Source organism: Salvia miltiorrhiza, chromosome 2 (genome assembly GCF_028751815.1).
Source record: "Salvia miltiorrhiza cultivar Shanhuang (shh) chromosome 2, IMPLAD_Smil_shh, whole genome shotgun sequence".
NCBI lineage: Eukaryota > Viridiplantae > Streptophyta > Magnoliopsida > Lamiales > Lamiaceae > Salvia > Salvia miltiorrhiza.
Window position 1 is genome coordinate 16,531,291 of NC_080388.1, and position 24,390 is coordinate 16,555,680.

The following is a 24,390-nucleotide window of genomic DNA, read 5'->3' on the forward strand; positions in this document are numbered from 1 at the left end:
TTTAAAATTTATATGTTCAAGTAATAAATTTTCTTGAAATTAGAAACTGTTGGGAAATGAAAGATATACCAACCCTTATGTTTTGATGATACCAAAACTGTTAGAAGACACTTTCTAGCTAGAGGTTATCTTTCTGGACTTAAATGTTTTAGTCCCTCTAGTAGCTAGATCAAAGACTGAAGTCTTGTAGACTGAAGATGATAACTCAACTGAAGAACAATTCGACTGAAAGCTTTTTAATACATCGGAGTTGCAGATCCAACTGAAGCGCTGACTGATGGAAAATACACTGCAAACACCTAAAGAATCCACGAGTCATAGCAAGCATGTCTACTGAAGACAAGTTCAGTTACACTAAAGATTATGACGGACTGAAGAAAGAAAGGATGTCTTACTAACTCCAGCCACGTGGATAGACTTCGAGACACACTACATTTAATGATCAAGTCAGAGCATTGACTTTAAAATGACAAAATTTCCTCTTTCATGTAAAAGTCTGCAACACCAATTCTGAAGGACAACAAGACCAACTATCCACTCATCAAAGGAGAATGAAGACAAAGAATCTGAGCAGACTTGGACCACATCTCACAACGGCAGAATTTGAAGAAAGGATCTCCACCAACAGACCTATTCTTCAGAGCTGCCTATAAATAGCTCAGGAAAACACCCCAAGAAAAAGAGGGGAGAGAAGATAGAGAGAGAACCCGATTCAATCATCAATGCCAAAGCTACATCGAAAGGTCAACTCGAGCTTAACCTCCATAAGCATTGAATCGAAGAATAGAGCAATCAGAGATAACACAATCAGTGTAACTGATTACATAAACTCTCTTAGAACATCTAGGCAATTAAACAAGATATATCCTTAGCCTAATTTTTGATTACTTGAGAGTTTGTTCTCAGTAATCCTAGTTGGTTTATTACATAACCTTTTCTTTAGAGAGAGAAGAGCGATTGAAATCGAGTTCGAGACTGAGACCGAACTCAGTGGTTGTTTAGTTCCAGTAAACTAAACAGTTAGGTTCCTTGGCACCCGCAAGCTAAGGGAGTTCAGACCAGTGTTCTGACTCAGAGATCTTAGCCAAGCACTGGAAAAGGCATTTGTGTGTCTTAGCGTGCTAAGAGTGAGTGAGAAATCCAACCCAGTGTGTTGGTACTGAAAATTTTATTTTCAGTTCAAGGTTTGTTGTGCACCCATAAGCACAAGCCCAGAGTGCTTGTCAGATCGATCATCTGGCCGTGGACATAGGAACTTGTTCCGAACCACGTAAAATCCTTGTGTTCTTTATTTGCTTTCAGTTGTTCTTTCTCTGTGCTGAAGTCTATTTTACAACTGAACTTCCTTAACTGAAAAGTGTAACTAAGGATTTTATTAAGTGACAAAGTTTCTAAACGCTATTTGAATTAAGTTTAAATTTCCACTGCTGAGTTATTAGTCTAACTGACCAATCTAATGATAGTCAGTAAGATTTGTAACTCTACTCTGTTTTGCAAACTCCAAACTGAAGCCTATGTGGATATCAGTTATAGCTCTGTGTTTGACTGAAATCAAAATATTGAAGTCACCTCAGTATCAGTCTCAATCATTTTCCAACTGAAGTTTAGTTTGTTTGTTTTGCGCAAAAATAACATACATGTGTATTCTCCCTCCCCCCCTCCCAATACACCTGTTCAGTAAACTCTCCGGTACCCAATATAAACTTCATTTTAAACATTGTTAATTTTTTTTCTTAATTTTAATATTTAAATTTTTTTAATTATATTTTTCAGTTTATTTATATTAAAATTATTAATATAATATTATATAATTAGTATAGAATCATAGCATATTGTATATTATAATTTATTTTTAAGTATTTAAATATTTATTATATTCTAGTAGTTTATTTAAATATTTAAATAATTATGTAGTTATGCGTTTATATAGCCCAAAAGTATTTTTTGAATTGTATTTTAAGTTGATTCTTGATTAAAAAAATAATAATAACTTGAATTGTATATATATTGTATATATACAAATTTAAATATTTTAGTTATGCACTTTTAGTCTTAAATACTATTGTCCCCATAATTGAAAGAAACTAACGAACTATACTTAATTAATATTCATATATGTATTTGAATTGAGTTGTTAGAGTCAATGTTGACTTCGACAATGTTGTGTTGAATGTTGATAACATTCTTATTGTCAATATTTCTGGGAACCAGCCAACATTCCGGAGTCTGCCTTGACATTGAACTTTGACTCTACATTGGTAATTGTATATATATAATATTTACCTTCCTTTCACGTTTTATTTTTCTTTGGTTGTGAAATAAAGGTTTTATGATAGTTGACCACATTTTTAATAAGTGGAATGGTGGCTAATCATGGTCCAAAGTAGTGGGCAGTTTGTTCCTATTTTTCAGGACCCATGATCTTTCAACCAACATTCTCGGGTAGTCGACTAGCCGTTTTCAGAGGTGGATTACAACGGTTATAGGAAGCTTCTGGAAGTGGGAAGTGAAAGAAACTAACCACGACATGAAGGTCTATAAAAGCAGCAAGAAGCCTCGTTCTTACATTTTGGAAGTGCTTTCAGTGACCTAACATTCACTCACAACCAACTCGTCATTTTCCTGCTGCAAACGTGGCACCGGTTCTTCAAGGATTGCTTTGACGAAGGAGGCTTAAGCAGACAATCTGTAAAGTCTCACTTTGTATTGACGGGAGGTCAAGGGCAAGAATTGGAGTACAAGGACATTGGAGCGTAGCAGGTTGTTTGTTTTGTCCGAGTAACATTTGTTATTCGACTGTTTTGGTTTCTGTGTTGAGTCAACATTCTAATACAGTGAGTAGATAGGTAGATTTATCTTAGGCAACCAATCTGTAAAGATAGATCACCAAGAGATCTAAATTTGTACTTTATATTGTTGATGATCATAGTGAATTTAGCCTTGAGGCACTCGCGGGTTATATTTGTATAATTCGTGTAAAAGTATTCTTGTGTGTTACTCATTTTCGCTGCATGTTAGTTTAAATGTTATTACCATTCTATTGATAATATTCCTTCTAACATCACTCTAAAAATTACATAGTTTTACTTTTTGGTAATTTGGGGCACTAAACTCTTTCATAAGTGATTATGAGATTTTATTTAAATATTTATAATAAAATTATATTTTTACTAAATTTATAATATTTATATGATAATTGAGTTAGTATATATTTATTTGGGGTAATAGCCGAAAAATACAAAAGATTTTTTCATTTCCTGGTTTATATCATCACCTTTTAATTTGATCAAGAAATATATCAATTTTTATTTATTCGCAATAATCCCACATCGAGGGCTTTCAGCGAAATCGAAGCTGATGTGTCATTTATGTGGCGAAGTCGAAGCTGATGTGTCAATTTCATAGACGAAACGACGTCATTTCATTGAGAATTTAAAATAGATTATGTTTAATTAAAAATAAAAAAATATAAAACCCTAATATCCTAAGGATGTCGATGGGGAACATGCAACTGATCTAGTTCGAGGGGGCTTGGTTTTTTGGTATGGTGGCGGGCTGGTGTCGAGCAATGGAAAGAGGGACGAACGGTGGCGGTGGCCTGAGAGCTCCTATTGCCCGTCGGTCGAGGGAGAGAAGGCAACACCGTTAAGGAATGGTTTGCTAGGTGGGAGGGCGGTGAAGGAGGAAGGGTTTTCTGAGGGGAGGGTGGCAGAGGAAGAGGGTCTGCTAGGGAGAGAACGACAAAGGGGGAAGGATTTGCTGGGAGGAGGACGGTGGAGGAGTGTTTGCTGAGGAGAAGGGCGGCAGAGGCAGAATGAATTGATGAAAGAGTACGTCCAGAAGCCATTAATGAGTGAAGGAAACTGCCGAGAGAGATCGAGAAGCATAACTCCGAAAGCTATTAATGAATGAAATGGAGAAGGGCTGGAGAAGTGGTGGCGGGGGAGGGGGAGGGTGTGACTTGTGTGTGTGTGTGTGTGTGTGTGTGTGTGTGTGTGAGAGAGAGAGAGAGAGAGAGAGAGAGAGAGAGAGAGAGAGTGAGTGATTTGGCTATTCTAGCTGCCACATGAAATTTGATTTGGGCAAATTTGCAATTCATGGAACAAATTAAAAATTGATGTATTTTTCAGAGAAATTAAAAGGTGGTGATATAAAACAGAAAATAGAAAAATCATGTATATTTTTCGGTTATTACTCCTATTTATTTTATATATAGCACGAGTGCAAATGCTAGTATTATCATAAGTACGAGCCTCTTATTGATAGAGATCGATGTTATTGATTCATGATATATTATATGTTGTATGTGTAATTAACCTTATTGTATTTGATAAAAGCAAAAAAAAAAACGTTTTTAATAGCAATTTAGTCTATTTGATTCTACTACTATACAGATTTAAACTTCTTTAAAATAATACTCATGAATAAATTAATAAATTTTATAAATTAATAAATTTTGTTGGTCCTAGCCCGGTCAATTCAATAATCATGAATTTTAATAAAATAATATTTTTTGGAGAACCCCTTTATAAATATATAGGTCTCGTTAATATTATAAATTAATACACCCTCCGTCCCATACTAATAGGTCACAAGGGCCGAACACGGATGTTAAGAAACAAATATTCCTACCGTATCAATTCAATAGGCCATAGGGTTTGGGGACAAATGTTAAGAAACGAATAGTTTATATTAAAATAGGAGAATGAAAGTAACTTTTTTTGAGGATATATTTGTCCAAAAAATAGGAGAAAGAAATAAAAAAGATATAATTATGTGTGGGACACAATGACATTTGGTGTAAATAATATATTATGTGGGAATATTTGTTATGTATTGACTTTCCATTTTAAGAAGTGACCTATTGAAATTAGACGTATAAATAAGGAAATATGGTCTATTGAATTGGGACGGAGTGAGTAATTTATATAAAATAGGAGAGAAAGTAATTTTTTTAGGACATATATATTTGTCCAAAAAGTAATAGAGAAAAATGAAAAAAGTGACAATTATGTGTGGGCCACAATGACATATGATGTAAATAATTAGTTAATTAGAAATATTTGTTATGTAATTGATTTTCTGTTTTAGGAAATGTCCTATTAATATGAGACATCCAAACAATATATCATTTACTTCAAATACTTCTCCTTTATTTCTGGGTTGGAGATAAATCTTTCGCGACGCTCAATTAAGGTGTGAAACATTGGCGTACACAAGTAGTGTTATTGATAGCCTGTATCATAAACTTTTACTATTTTTCAAAAGATATACTGAATTTATGTTTTCACGTATAATCCATCTAGTCAAGAGTCTGATGAGATGATTCACCATTCTATTGCAGGATTTAGTAATACAAGGTATAAATCAAACTTTTTTAAAAGTTGAGGGATTTTAAAAGTTAGAGGAATACAAATTATAACTAACCATAATAAATATCACGCGAGGAGCGAAAGATTCAAATACTCAAATAGAAGTATATATATATAAAAAGAAAGAACCATTGAAAATGAATTTACTTAAGCAGTGTAGCTTGTCACATTTCACTGTGCTAACATTACTAACGGACTGAAATCGAACAGCCCAGCTCTTTAACAAACTCCACATTTTCGATAGGACTTTGTGATTGCTCTTTTGGGGAAGCTTTATCATTTATGATTCTTGAATATTGCCTGAGCAGAAAAGGATCATCCAATTCAGACATATATCTTAACATAATAATAATAATATATAAAAAAAATAAAGTCAAACAACGGATCCGAACATGCCATTTGTCCCAGGCAGACATCAGAAACATACCAAAATGCTATAAATCCTACTTTTATTAATAATTGGAATTGGTAGGGACGAAGTTGGCTAGGCCATTTCGTGATCGTCAGTCGAGTACATTGCATGGGTCCGCCACCTATTTTACTACTTGATTGATGAGCTTCAACATTCATCCACAAAATCTTCATAATTTGCACATCTAATTAATTAAGACCTCATCATTTTGCAATATTATAGTAAATTTAACATTCTTAATTTTTTTTTTCAGATCATCAAAATTTGATACAGCAATCCATCCCCATTTAATGACGTGATATAATTTTGACCTGCAAATTAACAATATTGTCGTCGTTTAAAGCTAATGCTCGACACGGTCGTCCAGTTCCATAATATACTATTTGCTGAGTTTTTTTATAAATTTAAATTTTCGTTGTTTGTTTGCAAGCATATGATTGAAATGGAAGGAACATGTATTTGTGCGTGTGGGAGTACGTGGTTGTGTGTGTGCATGTATTTGAGTCATTGGCATTTGTCCTATTTAAACATCCTTACTGTTTGAGAAACCGATCGTACATTTTGTTGGTCCACAAGTGGATTTGCATTTCAATATATGCATTATTAGTTTGAAATTGTTAATTTTAGGACCTACCTTATCAAGATTTCCCATGAAGACGAAAAGGAAATTCTTGATTGCATGATCTATTTACTTCATCAAAAATGATTTTGGGACACATAGGGAAAATCGCAGTTTTTCATAAAACCGAAATAAATCGGTTTTTGAGTATTTTGTGTTTTTACTTAAATATCCTTCCTAAATTTACTCTAATATTTTCGGTTATGATTTTATCCAGCTTTTAAGTTTTTTATTTTTCCTTAATTATAGGTTTTCTTGAGTTAATATATAAAAGTATCCACTTTCATATTGTAAAATTAAAATTTAGCCTATGAAATAAAAATATTAAAATATGGCTAATTTTTGTGCAAAATGTCAGAAATACCCCTTGTTAGGTCCAGAGGGTCTCGAATAGGTGTATGGGGGGGGGGGAATACACCTATAGGCTATTTTTAACTTAATCTACTGACCTCAATCAGAGGGATCTCAGTCAGAGATCAAAACGAAACTTTGCACGCAAACAAGGACTCCTGTTTTACTGAAATCAGTTTTGACCAACAGGGTTGACGACTGATACTGAAAGCTCTTCAGTAATGAGTTATCAGTTAAGTTACTAGAACTTAACTGATCCAAGTAAGGGCTTCAGTCGTGTTTGCAAAGATAGAGATGATATCACTCTTCCTTACTATCAGAGGATAGTTCAGTCAGATTGATATCATACGCAGCGGAAATTAAACTTAGTTTCGTAATAGCCTCGGTGGAGCAGGTTGTTGGATTAAGGTTTCTCTTTGCTATTAGTCAGTGTTCAGTTTTATCAATAGAAATAGCACAAGTAAGAATGTAAAACTGAAAGTTGTAAATAACACAGAGACTTTTACGTGGTTCGGAAAAACCCTTTCCTACATCCACGGCTGGTTGATCAGACCAACAATCCACTCCGCAAGTGCTTCACTGGTGCACTGCAAACCGTACCCGTGTGCTTGCCTGGTGCACACAACCGTAAACTGAAGAAAACCCTTCTTCAGCACCCACACACCTCGCGTAGGATTTCCCTGCTAAGAACACCTCGTACTCAGACTTTTCACTCAGAGTTCAGAGTACATTCCTGAACACCGAACCACTCAAACACTCTTATGGGGGGGAGGTTTGAACAAGTGCCAACTATACTTACAAAGAACAAGTTCTTTGAAGCAAGTTTGACCTTTGGCTTCTGGGTAAACAGATATATGCCTAGGGTCTAAGAGAATGTATGTAATCAGCAGTGACTGATTTTGGCTTTGGAATTCTCTTCTTCGATTCAAGCTTTGGGGCGGTTAAGCTTTAGGCTGAGTAGCAATTTCGGCAGAGCTTCAGCTTATGTCGTTGAATCGGTGAAGGTTGAAGTGATCCTCGAGCGCTATTTGTAGGAGAACTCTTGAATAGATCTGTTGGCGTAAATCATCCTCAAGATTTCTTCCGTTGGAGAGCAATTCGAATTTGGGTTGAGGCTTCAATCTTCGAGGTTCCTTGTCTGTGTGGAAACGGCTCTATTTGATGGACAGGAGATGTGACATCTCTGAAAAGTAACCACCGGATAGGAATGACCTCTGCAGAGATAAGATATTCTGAGATCTCTGCATTTAATGCGGCTGTACTTGTGCGTACGTGGCTTCCTCTGAACGTTGGAAGATCAGTCCTTGGAGGAATGTTCAACTGATACTTGACTTTAGTATCAGTCCTTTGCGCACATTAAATAATCAGTCTTCAACTGATTCTTCAACTGATACTTCAGTTGGTATCTACAGTCTTCAGTCTTCAGTCTTCGTTCTTCAGTCTTCAGTCTTCGACACCGCAACTAAACTAGAAACGAACTCTAACACTTGAGTTCAAAACGATTCTAGTCTATTACATATAAGTCCTATGAATTTTGGTATCATCAAAACAAGGGTTAGGATATTCCACAAAGTTCCCAACAATTTCCCCCTTTTTGATGATGCCAAAACCACACAGCAGTTCTAGACAGCAAAAAGACTGAACTCACAGTACAAGTTCTAAACATGGAGTGAAAACAGTTCCCCCTTAACAATAGAACCTAAAAACTTGTACTTAGAGCAAGAACGAAAACAGTTCTAAAAACAGAACAAAAAGAAGCCAGAAAAACCATAATCAGAGCCTGGACAAAGAGTCATTGTCTTCAAGTTGAGATCAATAAGAAGTTCATTTCATTAAAGAAGACTGATAAGCCATCAGTCGAGGTATATGGCAAGACTTACATTGGAGTAAAAAGGAAAACAAAAACAACATGGGAAACCCATGGACTCCAGCAGTCTGCTTGGCTGCGCCTTGAACTTCTTGATCTTCATCTTCTGTCTTCGTGTCTTCATGTTCCTAAGCTTGTTCCACTCTCACTTGTGTTCCGTTGAATTGAGGTCTTTTCCTCTGGTTAATCTTCCTCATGATCATCCTGATGAAAAATGATGATCATTTTGCTTGATCGTCTTCAGTCTTTTGAGAATAATTCTCTTAAGAATTTCCCCCTTTTTGGCAACATAAAAAAGGTGGGATTTTGACTGAAGGATGAAGCTAAGACCACTGCGTGGAAACAGAATCGCAGAATGGTCCAGAGAAAGATGTTGAGGGTCAGAGGTAAACGGAGAACGCGGAGGGTTTAGAAAAGAAAAATAAAGAGTGAGTGGAGAAATGAAGGAGACGGAGAACGGGGAGGGATCAGGTTTGCATGGCTCTCGAGACTGGGAAGAAGAGAGCAGCAGTCATGCAAACCAAAGGAGGTTGAGGAGAGGGTTGATGGTGAAGAGAAAGAAGCACGTGAGAAGAAGTGTGTGGAGGAGGAAAATCGAATCAGTGGCTATCGTGAGGATAGACACTGTCGATGTGGCACCGGTTGACAATGAGCTCCTGCTCATTGTTGTTGCTTGGCATCGAAGCTCCACAGTGGGCAAGAGGCCTTTTTGTGAAGACGATGAAGTCTGTGTTATTTCAGACAGATACTTCAATCCGATGCATCGGGCATGAGGATAGAAGACGCTCGCTTCGCTGGATACAAGTGAGGGTAGAGCAAACTTTGACCCCAGAGAGACGTTGAGATCTAGTGGAAGGGTCCGGTGAAGACCAGGTATGTGAGCGTCATTCTTCCACTCCATGACTTTGCAGTCATAGATTTCTCCTTTAGTCGGAACAATTTTTCTCTGCAACTTTTGAAACAATTGAAACTTTTTCTCACAGTGAAGGCTGTGGAGAGTTGTTAGTTGATGCAGAAAAATCGTGAAGACAACATGGTATAAATAGACAAGATGTGAACCATGTAAGAAGATGAAAGGTTTTTCAAAAACTGTGCCTAAAATGCATTTGAAGAGAAAATTCGCGTCCGCCGTCACTGCGAGGGACTACGTCTTCAAAAAGTTGAAAGGCATCATTACATACTGTCATGTCAATGAGCTTTTCAAGAAATTTTATTGCAGAGGCAAAAAGGTTGGAAAGATTTTTGGCAATAAGATCAGGACAAGTTTAATCAAAATAGATTTTCACCAAAAAAAAAATCTTGTCCTTCTCGGATATTCCATTTTCCAACAGTTTCCAACAATCAGTTAAAGTTTTTGAAAGAAACTGATCAGTTAGAGAAAAGATTTTGAACTAAAAACTTAAAGCTCTTAACTGAAATAACTGATTTAGAAATGTAAGCATTTAAAATACTTACTGATCAACTGATCATAGTAGTCAGTTGATACCACGTGATCCTGATTGATTCATCAGGATGACTTCTTCTTCAGATGAGCATTCGGACTTCATTGCTTTCCACATCGGCGATCGTTGAATCATCAGTTGGTTGACCACCAGTCAGCATGACTGTTTGAGAAGATCTTCAAACACAGCATCACTCTTCAGGGTTGATGAGGCCGATCTTTGCACATAGATCATTGAACCTCTCTTCTGGAAGAGCCTTGGTCAGCAGGTCCACTCTCTGAATAGTAGTGGGAATCCATTCCACAGAGACATTCTTCTTTTCGACATGATCACGAATGAAGTGATGTCGAATTTCAATATGCTTTACTCTGGTGTGATGAACTGGATTCTGGGAGATTGCAATAGCACTGGAGCTGTCGCAATAGATAGGAACTTCCTTTTCGTCGATCCCATAGTCCTTTAGTTGATGGACTAACCACAGGATTTGTGAGCAGCAGCTTCCGGCAGCAACATATTCAGCTTCAGTTGTAGAGGTGGCGACTGAAGTCTGCTTATTTGAAAACCAAGAAATGAGCTTGTTGCCTAGGAATTGACATGTTCCGGAGGTTGATTTGCGATCAAGCTTGCATCCACCGAAGTCTGAATCTGAATATCCGGTGAGCTTGATGTCGTCGTCTGCTGGATACCGCAATCCTAAATTGGGCGTGCCTTTTAGATATCTCAGAATCCGCTTTGCTGCATCCAAATGAGCTTCCTTAGGATCTGATTGATATCTTGCACATACCCCGACTGCAAATGCGATATCTGGTCTGCTCGCAGTCAAATACAGCAAAGATCCAATGATTTCTCTGTACTTCTTCGAAGAAACAGAGTTTCCTTCTGAACCTGGATCAACTTTCCAGTTTGTATTCATTGGAATCTTGACTGACTTCATGTGCTGAATACCGAACTTAGCTATCAGCTCCTTTGCATACTTGGACTGGCTGATCAGTATTCCTTCGTTGGTCTGCTTGACTTGCAATCCGAGAAAGAAATTCATTTCTCCCATCATGGACATTTGAAATTTGTTGGTCATGATGTCAGCAAACTTCTTGCACATGCGTTCGGATTTGGATCCGAAGATTATGTCATCGACATAAATCTGAACAAGCAAGAGATCTTCTCCTTCTTTGAGAGTGAACAGAGTTCTGTCCACAGATCCCTTTTTGAAGCCTTGTTCAACCAGATACTCCGAGAGAGTATCATACCACGCTATTGGTGCTTGCTTCAACCCATAGAGCGCTTTCTTCAGCTTGTACACCTTTTCTGGTCCAGCAACCTCAAACCCTGGAGGTTGTTCTACATAGACTTCATCTGTGAGCACTCCATTGAGAAATGCACACTTGACATCCATTTGGTGTACCTTGAAACCTTTGTGAGCTGCGAAGGCTAAGAAGAGTCTGACTGCTTCCAATCTGGCAACTGGGGTGAACGTCTCGTCGTAGTCGATTCCTTCTTCTTGACTATATCCTTTAGCCACTAGCCTTGCTTTGTTTCTCACAACGTTTCCTTCTTCGTCTTCCTTATTCTTGAAAATCCATTTCAAGCCAATCACCTTTGCATCGTCTGGTCGATCCACAAGCTCCCAAACTGAATTCCGGTTGAATTCATTGAGTTCTTCTAGCATTGCGATGACCCACTGAGTAGACTTCAGAGCTTCTTCAATATCCTTGGGCTCTGTAGTTGATAAGAAACAGCTGAAATTCTTATCTTCGTTGATGCAGTTCTGATTGATGTCGAAGACGAGGTTGCACATTGATCTCCGAGTCTTGACGCCATCTGATGGTTCTCCAATGATGTTGTCTTTTGAGTGGAGTTCAAACCATCTTCGATACTTCTTGATTTCTTCTGGAGAAGGTGGGGCTTCTTCGGTCAGAATGGTTCTGGGGTGTTGACCACCTTCTGGAGCAGGGGAGAGTTGAGCTGGGGCGGCTTCTGCGCGTTCAACTCGAACTTCAGCAATTGGAGTTCCCCCTTGACTGATGTCGTCTACATTGGCTCCAGTCTGAACTTCAGACCTTTGGTTGATCTTCTGATACTGAAGCATCTCAGCATCTTCATCTTTGCCTGGTCCCCATATCAAGACAGTAGAGGGCTCGGTGTTGTGGATTTCAGCTCTGGAACCTTCAGTGTTTTGAACACACTTTTCAGCTTCTTGTTCCCTGAAACCATCTGTAGACTCATCAAAGATCACATGAGGTGTTTCTTCAACATAAAGAGTTTGAGTATTAAACACTCGATAGGCTTTGCTTGAACGTTCTGTTCCAGAGTATCCAAGGAAGACTCTTGGATCAGCCTTGCTATCGAAAGTGTTCAACCTCTTCTTATCATTGTTGTGTATGAAACACTTAGAACCGAAAGCATGAAAGTAGGCAATCGATGGCTTTCTGTTCTTCCATAACTCGTATGGAGTTCTTCCATGTCTCTGAGTGAGGAAGGAGCGATTCTGCGTGTAGCATGCGTTGTTGACTGCTTCGGTCCAAAACTTCAAGGGGAGTTTTGACTCGGCTAGCATCGTCCTTGCTGCATCCTTTAGAGACCGGTTTCTTCTTTCTGCAACTCCGTTCTGCTGTGGAGTTCTTGCTGCAGAAGTTTGATGACTGATTCCTTGTTCATCACAATACTTACGAATGACAGTATTGAGGAACTCAGTCCCACGATTTGATCTGATGCTGATGATGTTGACTTCCTTTTCAACACTCAGTCTTCTCAGCAGCTTTGGCAGTTCCTCCAGTGTCTCTTTCTTCTTGAAGAGAAAGATAACCCAAGTATATCGTGAATAATCATCCACAACTACTAAGGTGTACTTTCTACCGTTGTAGCTTCTTGGAGTGATCGAGCCAAACAGATCCATGTGAAGTAGATGCAGAATCCTTTCAGAGGAGTGTCCTGACTTTGACTTGAATGACGTCCGCGTCTGCTTTCCTCTGAGGCATGCTTCACATTCTTGCTTCTTCTGGAACACAATAGAGAGAAGACCTTCTACCAGTTGATGTTTAGCAAGTTTGTTGATCATCTTGAAGTTGAGATGGTTGAGTCTCTTGTGCCATAGCCAATTGAGCTCCGAGCTGCTCTTGCTGATGAGGCACGTTTCTGGTGGGTTGTCTTCCCAAGAAACGACGTAGAGACTTCCTTGTCTGAATCCTTTCAGAACCACCTTCTTTTGATTGTTTCTAACAGTGAATTCATCATTCTTGATCTTCACTGTGAAACCACTGTCACAAAATTGACTCACAGACAACAGATTATGTTTAAGACCAGAAACAAAGCTAACATTACTGATACTGGCGTTACCCATGTTGAGCACACCGTAGCCTTTTGTTTCTCCGATTGAGTTGTCTCCGAATGCAACTTTGGATCCAGCTTTCTCAACATACTGAGATAGATATTCTTTGTAGCCCGTCATGTGCTTAGAACAGCCACTGTCCAGATACCACGTTCTGATCGAAGCTTTGACCTCTTCCTTCTTTTTGTATTTCCTGACATTGACCTGCAAGGAAGAGTTGCTTCAGGCACCCAATCAAGCTTTGGGTCCTTCGATGTTAGCTCGAGTTCCCTTTGGAACCCATATCTGCTTTAGAGTTGGTCTGGCTGATCTCTTGCGCTTTGTTGAATGTCTGATTGACGTCGTTGGCGCTTCAGGTGGCACAAGAGCATTCTTCTATTAAGAAATCCTTTTGAAGGCCTCACTCTTGTAGCAGTTCTGTCTGATGAGTGGTTGAGGTCTTCTTTGCTCGGCGAAGTATCTTCCCTGAGATACTTGAGTCTTTGCAGACCTTTGGAGACTTGACTGATGTCCAGTAGCTAGTTGTCGTGGACGGCTCTTGGTTCGTCTGGACTCAGCATTGCTTGGTCTCCATGGATGTTGTTCCTTCTGAAACTGAACTGAGGATGTCAGTTTCTGATTGATGTGGCCTTTCTTCCCCCTGGATTGATGAGGAAGATTCTTCTTGGCTTCTGATGTTCCTTCCCTGATCTTTGACTAAAATCTACTTTCCAGTCTTCTCAGTAGAATGATCTGGTTGGGGGCCTCCTTAGCTCGTCTGAAGCTTCGTGGAGGTGTAACATTTGATCTAGCCATCAGTCTGCGCTTGCGAACTTCATCCATATCATGATCTCTTGATTCTTCCGAGGTTGTGATTTCAGAAGGATCGTCCTTTGAGATAATCATGATATCATTTCCTTTGACAGCTGCAACCTTTCCTCCGATGCTGTTGACCAGTCCTTTCGATGGAAAGTTGCTCATCATGGGAGACTGCATCATGCAGTTCTTGACTGTTTCTTCCAGCTTGTGATTGAGCCTCTTGATTTCATGAGATGCTCTTTCACATTCTGAGTTGGAGAATCTGAGCTCTTCTTCCAGTCGGCTGTTCTCCATGATTAGCTGATCAAGACAAGTTTCATCCGGAAAGTAGATGATTGTCTGATTCTTAGCTCGTTCATCACTGATCTCCTTGTCCATTTTCTAATTCTGCTTGAGGAGATCTTCGAACATTTTCCTCAGCTGACAGTGATCAGTCATGAGCTGATCAAACTCGTCAGTTTCATCGGATGAGCTATCTCCAGATTCTGAGTGGTCTCCTGAAAGCATCAGGAAGTTATCAGTAAATGGAGTTTTTGAGTGAGAGTTTACCTCTGAGCTATTCATTCCATTGTCGTAGCTGTTGTCAGCCACGCTTTCTGATTCATTGGCCATCAGAGCTCGGCTCTCATCATCTGAGCTGGAACTGTCGAAGTCGGATGATTCTGATGTGTCCTTGGAAGAGTCAGCATCGTCAGCAACCATCGCTTTCTTCTTTGAAAAGCTACGATCTTTCTTAGCTTTCAGTTCCCTGCGCTCAGCTGGAGTCAGATCAGGACATTCATGTCGAAAGTGCCCTTTCTTTCTACATCCAAAGCATTCCATATCTTTGATGTCGTAAGCGGCTGACTTCCTTTCTCCGCTTCGATCTGTGGAATGTCTGGAATTGCCTTCTCTTTCTTTTCCTTTGTAGTGCTGCTTGTGGAACCTTCTATACTTCCAGAACTTGGATTCCATCTTGTTGAATCTTTCAGTCAACAAGGCATATTGACTGAAGAAATCCTTTGGGTTGAGTTCCGTTGGTTCCTTGATCTGCTTCTTGCCTTCTCTGGTTGAGGCCTTCAGTGCTACTCCTCTTGAGGTTGATGGACCATCTTCGTCTGATCCTCCAGCCTTCTTGTTACCAAGATTTCTCAGAAGGTCGAACTCATTTGCCATGAGATCGGAGAAAAGCTTGTTTTTCGGGAGCTGACTGAATCCTGGCTTATGTTGATGAGCGACTGAGTAGATCTGCCATTCTCCACGTGGCAGTGCTCGAAGAATCTTCAGGTTGATTTCTCGTTGAGTGTATTTGTCTTTAGAAATGGATTGAACTTCATTCAAGATTTGATTGAATCTAAGTTCCATTTCCTCGACAGATTCATTCTTGAGCATGAGGAAGGAGTCGAACTTCTGACAAGCTATGGATAGCTTATTCTCCTTGATTTCCTCGGAACTTACGCACATTCTTTCCAGAATGTCCCACATCTCCTTTGCAGTTCCGCACTTGATAATCTTCATGACATGCTTGTCGGGAACAGTGCCGGAGATGATGCTTTTGGCGAGGTTGTCTAGCTCATCTTGCTTCCTTTCTTCTGTGGTGAAGTCTGCTTTTTGCTTAGGCTGGACCTAATCATAAGGATCTTGTTGTGGATTAACAGGAACCCTTTTGACGGTTTCGGTGATGGTGATTGGTCCGCTGCTAATGACTTCCCACATTCGACAATGTTGGGCGGTGAGGAAGCTTTCAAGCCGAAACTTCCATATGTCGTATTTTTCAATACTAAACATAGGTAGAGAAGATAATCTGTTGTGGTTAGTCTCCATAAAAAAAGAGAGAACAGATAACAGCAGATAGAGCAGATAGCAAGCACAAAAAGAAAGAGTAAAACTTTTTCGAGACCTTTAAGAAAAAGGATCTAGTTCAAGTAGAACCTAGTCAGATGCAGATAGTTCTTGCGAACAACCTGCTCTGATACCAATTGTTAGGTCCAGAGGGTCTCGAATAGGTGTAGGGGGGGGATACACCTATAGGCTATTTTTAACTTAATCTACTGACCTCAATCAGAGGGATCTCAGTCAGAGATCAAAACGAAACTTTGCACGCAAACAAGGACTCCTGTTTTACTGAAATCGGTTTTGACCAACAGGGTTGACGACTGATACTGAAAGCTCTTCAGTAATGAGTTATCAGTTAAGTTACTGGAACTTAACTGATCCAAGTAAGGGCTTCAGTCGTGTTTGCAAAGATAGAGATGATATCACTCTTCCTTACTATCAGAGGATAGTTTAGTCAGATTGATATCATATGCAGCGGAAATTAAATTTAGTTTCATAATAGCCTCGGTGGAGCAGGTTGTTGGATTAAGGTTTCTCTTTGCTATTAGTCAGTATTCAGTTTTATCAATAGAAATAGCACAAGTAAGAATGTAAAACTGAAAGCTGTAAATAACACAGAGACTTTTACGTGGTTCGGAAAAACCCTTTCCTACATCCACGGCTGGTTGATCAGACCAACAATCCACTCCGCAAGTGCTTCACTGGTGCACTGCAAACCGTACCCGTGTGCTTGCCTGGTACACACAACCGTAAACTGAAGAAAACCCTTCTTCAGCACCCACACACCTCGCGTAGGATTTCCCTGCTAAGCACACCTCGTGCTCAGACTTTTCACTCAGAGTTCAGAGTACCTTCCTGAACTTCGAACCACTCAAACACTCTTATGGGGGGGAGGTTTGAACGAGTGCCAACTATACTTACAAAGAACAAGTTCTTTGAAGCAAGTTTGACCTTTGGCTTCTGGGTAAACAGATATATGCCTAGGGTCTAAGAGAATGTATGTAATAATCAGCAGTGACTGATTTTGGCTTTGGAATTCTCTTCTTCGATTCAAGCTTTGGGGCGGTTAAGCTTTAGGCTGAGTAGCAATTTCGGCAGAGCTTCAGCTTATGTCGTTGAATCGGTGAAGGTTGAAATGATCCTCGAGCGCTATTTATAGGAGAACTCTTGAATAGATCCGTTGGCGTAAATCGTCCTCAAGATTTCTTCCGTTGGAGAGCAATTCGAATTTGGGCTGAGGCTTCAATCTTCGAGGTTCCTTGTCTGTGTGGAAACGGCTCTCTTTGATGGACAGGAGATGTGACATCTCTGAAAAGTAACCACCAGATAGGAATGACTTCTGCAGAGATAAGATATTCTGAGATCTATGCATTTAATGCAGCTGTACTTGTGCGTACGTGGCTTCCTCTGAACGTTGGAAGATCAGTCTTTGGAGGAATGTTCAACTGATACTTGACTTTAGTATCAGTCCTTTGCGCGCATTAAATAATCAGTCTTCAACTAATTCTTCAACTGATACTTCAGTTGGTATCTGCAGTCTTCAGTCTTCAGTCTTCGTTCTTTAGTCTTCAGTCTTCGACACCGCAACTAAACTAGAAACGAACTCTAACACTTGAGTTCAAAACGATTCTAGTCTATTACATATAAGTCCTATGAGTTTTGGTATCATCAAAACAAGAGTTATGATATTCCACAAAGTTCCCAACACCCCTTACATTAATATTTAAAAAAATGTCCACTTTCTCACCTAAACCTACACTGCACACTTTGACTCTCTCTCTCTCCACCACCATCTTCTTCTTCTTCGTCCCGTTGTGTCCGCCCCCATCGGCTGCAAATCACCCACACTGCCGCCGTCACGTAAGGTTTCTGGTGTCGCTGTCGTCGATTGCTCTAAAAAGATCTGATTTTTCGTCGTTTGTAGCTTAATCCTTAGGTCGTTGGTTCAAATCCGGCAGGTCAGCTTGTGGTCGTGCCACCGCCGGGGTTCAGAGGTGAAGAGGAGCGATGGCGGTGGCGGTCTGTGATTGTCGACGCCGGAATTTGCTCGAAATATGGTGTATTGGTTTTATTTGATATGTGAATCTATCGTGTTTACACACACTCTCTCTCTACCATAGACGTCTGTGGCGCTTCTCTCTCTCTGATGTCTGCGGCAGACAATTGTTGATCATCAAATCAAAATTCTTTGGATCCACCGATTCTTCCGTTCTCTCATAGAAATCGTCCTCGCAGTCGCAATAGTCGTCAACCAACAGCTAGAATGCGAGTGAGTGGAAAGAGATAACCACACTTTTGACTAATCGTTTTGTAATTTGGCACATTTTTTCATTATAAATTCTTTGAAAGAGATTTGTGTTTCTTTTAAATTAATTAGATGATTTGTCGAGATGATTTGCCAAATCACAAAATTATCCAATAATAATAGTTATGAACTTGTGGTTTTATAAAGCACATCTGTTTAGAAAGATGATTCGACAAATTATCTAGCTAAATTAAAAATACACCTTTTTTTGGGTGATGATTTATGAATTTTATTGGAGAAATTTTGGATAATTGATTAATGTTTTTGAATTCACGATCAGATCTATGAATTCACAACTTAATATTCTTGAATTCACAACCAGATTTACGAATTCAAACTTAATGTTCTTGAATTCACGACCAAATATATGAATTCACAACTTAATGTTTTTGAATTAACGACCACATCTATGAATTCACAACTTAATATTCTCGAATTCACAACCAGATCTATGAATTCACAACTTAATGTTCTTAAATTCACAACTTAATATTCTTGAATTCACAACCAGATTTATGAATTCACAACTAAAACTCGAATTCACAACCAAAATAAATTCTAGTCTTAGTTGTGAATTCAAACTTTAAAAACTCAAATTCACAACCAAAATAAATTCTGGTTGTGAATTCACAACCAAAAAATTCTGGCTGTGAATTAAATTTTGGTTGTAAATTCACAACAAAAAAATTCTTGTTGTGAATTCGACTGTGTAGGGTTTAGGGTTTAGGGTTTAGAGTGAATTTAGGGTTTAGGGTTTAGAGTGAGCTTATGCTTGTGAATTCACAATAAAAAAAAAATCTTATTGTGAATTCGACTGTTTAAGGTTCAGGGTTTAAGGTTTAGGGTTTATGGTTTAGAGTGAGTTAGGGTTTAGGGTTTAGGGTTTAGATAGGGTTTAGAGTGGATTTAGGATTTAGGGTTTAGGGTTTAGAGTGGGTTTACGGTTTAGGGTTTAGAGTGGGTTTACGGTTTAGGGTTTAGGGTTTAGAGTGGATTTAGGGTTTAGGATTTAGAGTGGGCTTAGGCTTGTGAATTCACAATAAAAAAATTCTTGTTGTGAGTTCGACTGTTTAAGGTTTAAGGTTTAGGGTTTATGGTTTAGAGTGAGTTTAGGGTTTAGGGTTTAGAGTTTAGATAGGGTTTAGGGTTTACGGTTGTGAATTAAATTTTCATTGTGAATTCAACTGGTTTTGAATTCACAACCAAAAAATTCTTATTGTGAATTAAATTTAGGTTGTGAATTCACAACCAAAAAAATCTGGTTGTGAATTAAATTTTGATTGTGAATTCGACTGGTTGTAAATTCACAAACAAAAAATTCTGGTTGTGAATTCGATTGGCTGTGAATTGTGAATTCACAACCAGTGTGAATTCACAACCAAAAACTTTTGGTTGTGAATTCACACTGGCACTACTACAAAAGTTTACATACATAACAGTGCATAGATAACGGTTTTGAAGGGGTGATGTAAAGTGGACATTTTTTTAATTTTTAATGTGAAGGGCATTTTGGTAACAGTGGACATTTTTTAAGTTTTTTATTTTAGTGGACATTTTTTATTTTTACAATATGAAAGTGGCCATTTTAAAAATCCACTCGGTTTTCTTATTGCCTTATTTATCTATTTTTTATTTTCAAAAATTTTATAAATCATATAATAATTCGAATTTTATATGATTTTTAATTGCAGACTATTTTATTTATTTATTTCAAGATATTATTATTTATTTTTTGAAATTAATTTTTTTTTCGAAATTAATATTTTTGTTTTTTGAAGAGTAAATTATTTATTTCCAGATATTTTTTTTTGTTTCTGAAATAATATTTATTTTTTTGAAATTTATTTTTTTATTCGAAAATTATGTAAGGTTTTTATGAATGTTTTTTTTTTCAAAAATTATGTTATTTTTACTTGTTTCCACTAATTTAGAGATTCTACTAAAATAATCCTAGATTTGATTCCACTAATTTAGAGATTTTCATTCTCCAAAGATTAATCATAGATTTTTTTCAAAATTAATATGTTTGTTTTTTGAAGAGTAAATTATTTATTTTTTTTCCAAAATTATGTTTTATTAATTTGTTTCCACATATTTAGGGATTCTCTTAAAAATAATCATAGATTTAATTCCAGATATTTTTTTTATTGTTTCTGAAATAATATTTATTTTTCTGAAATTTATTTATTTTATTCGAAAATTATGTAAGTGTTTTCCGAATTTTTTTTTTCTTCCGAAAATTATGTTATTTTTATTTGTTTTTACTAATTTAGAGATTCTCTTAAAATAATCCTAGATTTGATTCCACTAATTTAGAGAGTTTCATTCTCCAAAGATTAATCCTAGATTTGATTCCACTAATTTAGAGATTCTCCTAAAATAATCGTAGATTAATTTCCACATATAATTTATTTTGCGAATATTATGTTAATTTTTTTTTACTAATTTAGAGATTCCCTTCAAATATGGAAGATAATTAAAAAAAAAACGAAATACAAGAAAAAGCTGTTGTCATTTATATATTGTTTTTCCAATATTAAAAAAAAACATTTAGAAGATGCTTTCTTTAAAAAAAAAACCGAAATACAATAAAATGGGGCTTGGGAGAAATAATCTTAGATTTGTTGTCATTTATATATTTTTTTCCAATAACAAAAAAAATATTTGGAAGAAGATTTAAAAAAAAAAAAAAAACCGAAATACAAGAAAAAGGTGTTTGAGAGATTTGAACCTAAGACCTCAATAATATGTGAGTGATATTTTGCCACCTTGTCCGGTAGTGGCAACCGCATTAGTTAAGCGTTAGAAATAAAAATAAAATGAATCTATCACGACCGAACTTAATTAAGGATAATTAAGCCGATAAACCGTGACTAAGGGAGGAAGGTTAAAAGCGAGGATAGAAAGGGAGTGAATAATTATGGAGGATTGAACTTGATCTTTTTTTTTCGAAGGAAAAATTTATAGGATAACTGATGTTTAGTCACAAAGACACAAATAAACTTGTAAGTTCGGATGAATCCGACTTAGCTAAAAAGACAAACTCTTTAAGAGTACGCAACAGAATAACATAATCTGATTACATGTGTGAAGACATGTATTCAAGAGTTCATTTATTCAACTTATGACAAAAGCTCCACTCGTCACTTCATCTCCATCAGCCACTGCTCAACCTGCACATTTAGAAATATATGCAGGGCTGAGTATGAGAGTACTCAGTGGGCACGTATGCCGAAATATATACATACATGTATAAAACCATAAATTGTCATGCCAACATAAACAGTACAACAATGAAATTTTCGCTAAAAAGGCCCATGCTTACTAAATTCATTTGTGATTCTTAAAGTTCGTCTGATCAGACTAAGTTATCTTGTAATCTATCATATCTGGAACTGTGTGCTGGAGAGGTGGCCACCTCTCGCCAACATAAACAGTACAGCAAGAGAATTTTTCGCTAAAAAATTCCAAACTTACTAAATTCATTTGTGATTCTTAAAGTTCATCTGATCAAACTAATTTCTCTAGTAATCTATCATATCTGGAACTGTTTGCCGAAGTGGTGGCCACCTCTCACGGACACTTGACTGGCCAACCCGCTAGATGACTCACGGTCACTGGTGTACATTAGTCCTGACATGATAGCGCTATCAACTGCTCAGGACCCGAATTCGATTGCATCATTGGCAAAGCCAAAACAGATAGAAATCATACTAAAATTGAAACATTTATGGCAAGACAACAATTGAAATAATTTTCAGTTCAAAGATTATGCAACGAAATAACTTGTTCAAATATAACAATAAACTCATTTGATATATATGAAAGTAAACCCACCTGACGGCTCAGTGACTTCTGACTAGCTTTTACTCTCGCGCTTGACCTTAAATGCGAAAATATAAGGTAAGACTTTAACTCGAGGAAAATTCTCAAATAAATGAGAATGCGTAAATTAACTATGCATGACTCATATTCCGTTATTACTAATTTATCTATCAATTAAAGCTCGTCTTAGGGGATCAGATAATTAATCTTAATTAATCAACTCATCCTAGGGTTTGCTAACCCGCTTACTAATCTCATAATCTCGTTCTAAATTAAAATCAATTAATAGATTAATTTAGACTAGTTTCTTAATTAGGCTCAATAAGGCAACTAAATTAATAAAAGAGAGCAACAGTGGGCAGCCCAAATAAATAAAAGGAATTGGGCCCAATCAAATAACTATGGCAGCCCACTTCTAAAATCACCAGCCTAATCAATTTAAATATGCAGCCCACATAACAAAAATAAGGCTGGGCCCAAAAGAACCCCAGCCCAAAAGGGACGGCCCATCATCTTCTCTCTTCAACTCGTCTCTCTTTTTCCCAAAATCAGAAAACTCGTTCCTATGGCTCGTTCCATCTTCCGTCAAGAATTCCGCCGCCGCGCTTCTGAAATTTGGCGAGGCCGGTGCCGATCGTCGTTCCGCCTGAGTCCGACACTCCTCACACTTCTCTTTTCTTCTCTCAATATTATGAAGAAACCCAAAAGAAAAACCCTAATTTTTTCCCAAAATCAGAAATCGTCACCGCCGCGGTTCTCCGGCCGTCCCAGCCGCCGGCGAGCGGTTGCTCCGGATTCTGGCGCTGCTCTGCTTCCTCGGACCCTCTTCTCACTCACGCGCTCACAATCGAGGCAGAGGTCGAGTCCTAGTTCTCTCGGCTCAGGCAAAATCACCGCCGCCGCCTCCGAACTTTCGGCTAGTGGTCGTCACCTCCCGCTCTCTCGTTATTCCTCTCCCTCAACTCTCAATAATAGATTCACCCTCACACAGAAAGAGAACAAAGGCCGAGCCCTAGCTCTTCCTTCTTCCGACACGGTTAACCACCGCCGCGCCTGAAAGGCGGAGCAGTCTCTCATAGCTCTATCGACCCGTGTTGCTTTTCAACACCATCTCCGTTCTCGGCCCAAACCTCTCAAGGTTAGACCCCAGGTCCCCAACTCTCTCATTTCTCTCACGGAAATCCGCTCATGAAACGGGGTCTCCGCCCCTTTCTTGTTGTTTCAGTGCCATCGGAGGAAGTCTCCTCCACCTTGACGAACAGGGCAGCCTGCCTCCGCCTGATCTCGTCTACCTCATAGACAAAGGTTCGGCCCTAACTCTTAGTATATAATCGTGAAGAAGCAAGCCATGATTTCTAGTTTGGTGTCAATCAGTTCTCATACATCTCTTGGTTCCTATATCGTCGATTATGAAAGGGATTAACACTAACATGTGGTTGCCTCTGTATCATAAGGTTCATAAAGTTTCTTAATGCCTTGTCTTATGAAGAAAATATATAATAACTGATTTCGTGAGATTGTTGGCCCCTTATGCATATACACTCAGTCATCTATGTGTTCTTTATTCTATGAACTGAACTAATCATGCATTTCGGTATGAAATGTGCACTGGATTTGAATGACTGAGAATCTGAGATAGCATAAATACCTTTGTTGGCTGTTGTGGTTGAATTAATGGATGGATTTGAATGACTGAGAATCTGAGATAGCATAAATACCTTTGTTGGCTGTTGTGGTTGAATTAATGGATTGATGACTGAAATAGATCAATTCTAAGGCATCCACATTGGGGTTACATGATAGCCTACTTTATGAGGGGGGACCACTTGAGTTTACATGAAAGCCTGGACCACATGGTGTAAAGAGGCTGCATTGGGTTACATGATAGCTTACATGATTGGAATATATATGTGGGAAATATAAATGATGAAAATTATAAAATTAAATATTACATAAATGAAGGAATATTTATATTGTATAAACAATTGAAGTTGTTTTGCCAAAAATAAAAATTGCCTATAATATAAATGAAGTAATGTATATGTTGTCAAAACAATTGAATATGTTTTACCCTAAAAAACATAAAATTGCATAGAATATATTATAAATGAATAAATATATTATTCAATGGAATTATGTTGTGTAATTTAAAATCTCACTTAAACAAAATGAATCATACGATGAGACATCGTTCGAAAGAATAAATAACATATATTTGGATTAAATGTTTTATAATAATGCACTAAACATGATATAATA

The 24,390-nt window shown here is 37.9% G+C and overlaps 1 long non-coding RNA gene across 1 annotated transcript; it reads left to right on the forward strand.

Annotated features, from left to right (window-relative positions):
* The first annotated feature begins 22,430 nt into the window (after positions 1-22,430).
* On the forward strand, positions 22,431-23,646 carry LOC131011391 (uncharacterized). Its single transcript, XR_009096883.1, has 2 exons — positions 22,431-23,269; positions 23,357-23,646. It is a non-coding gene; the product is annotated as an uncharacterized LOC131011391 (long non-coding RNA).
* Positions 23,647-24,390: the final 744 nt, after the last annotated feature.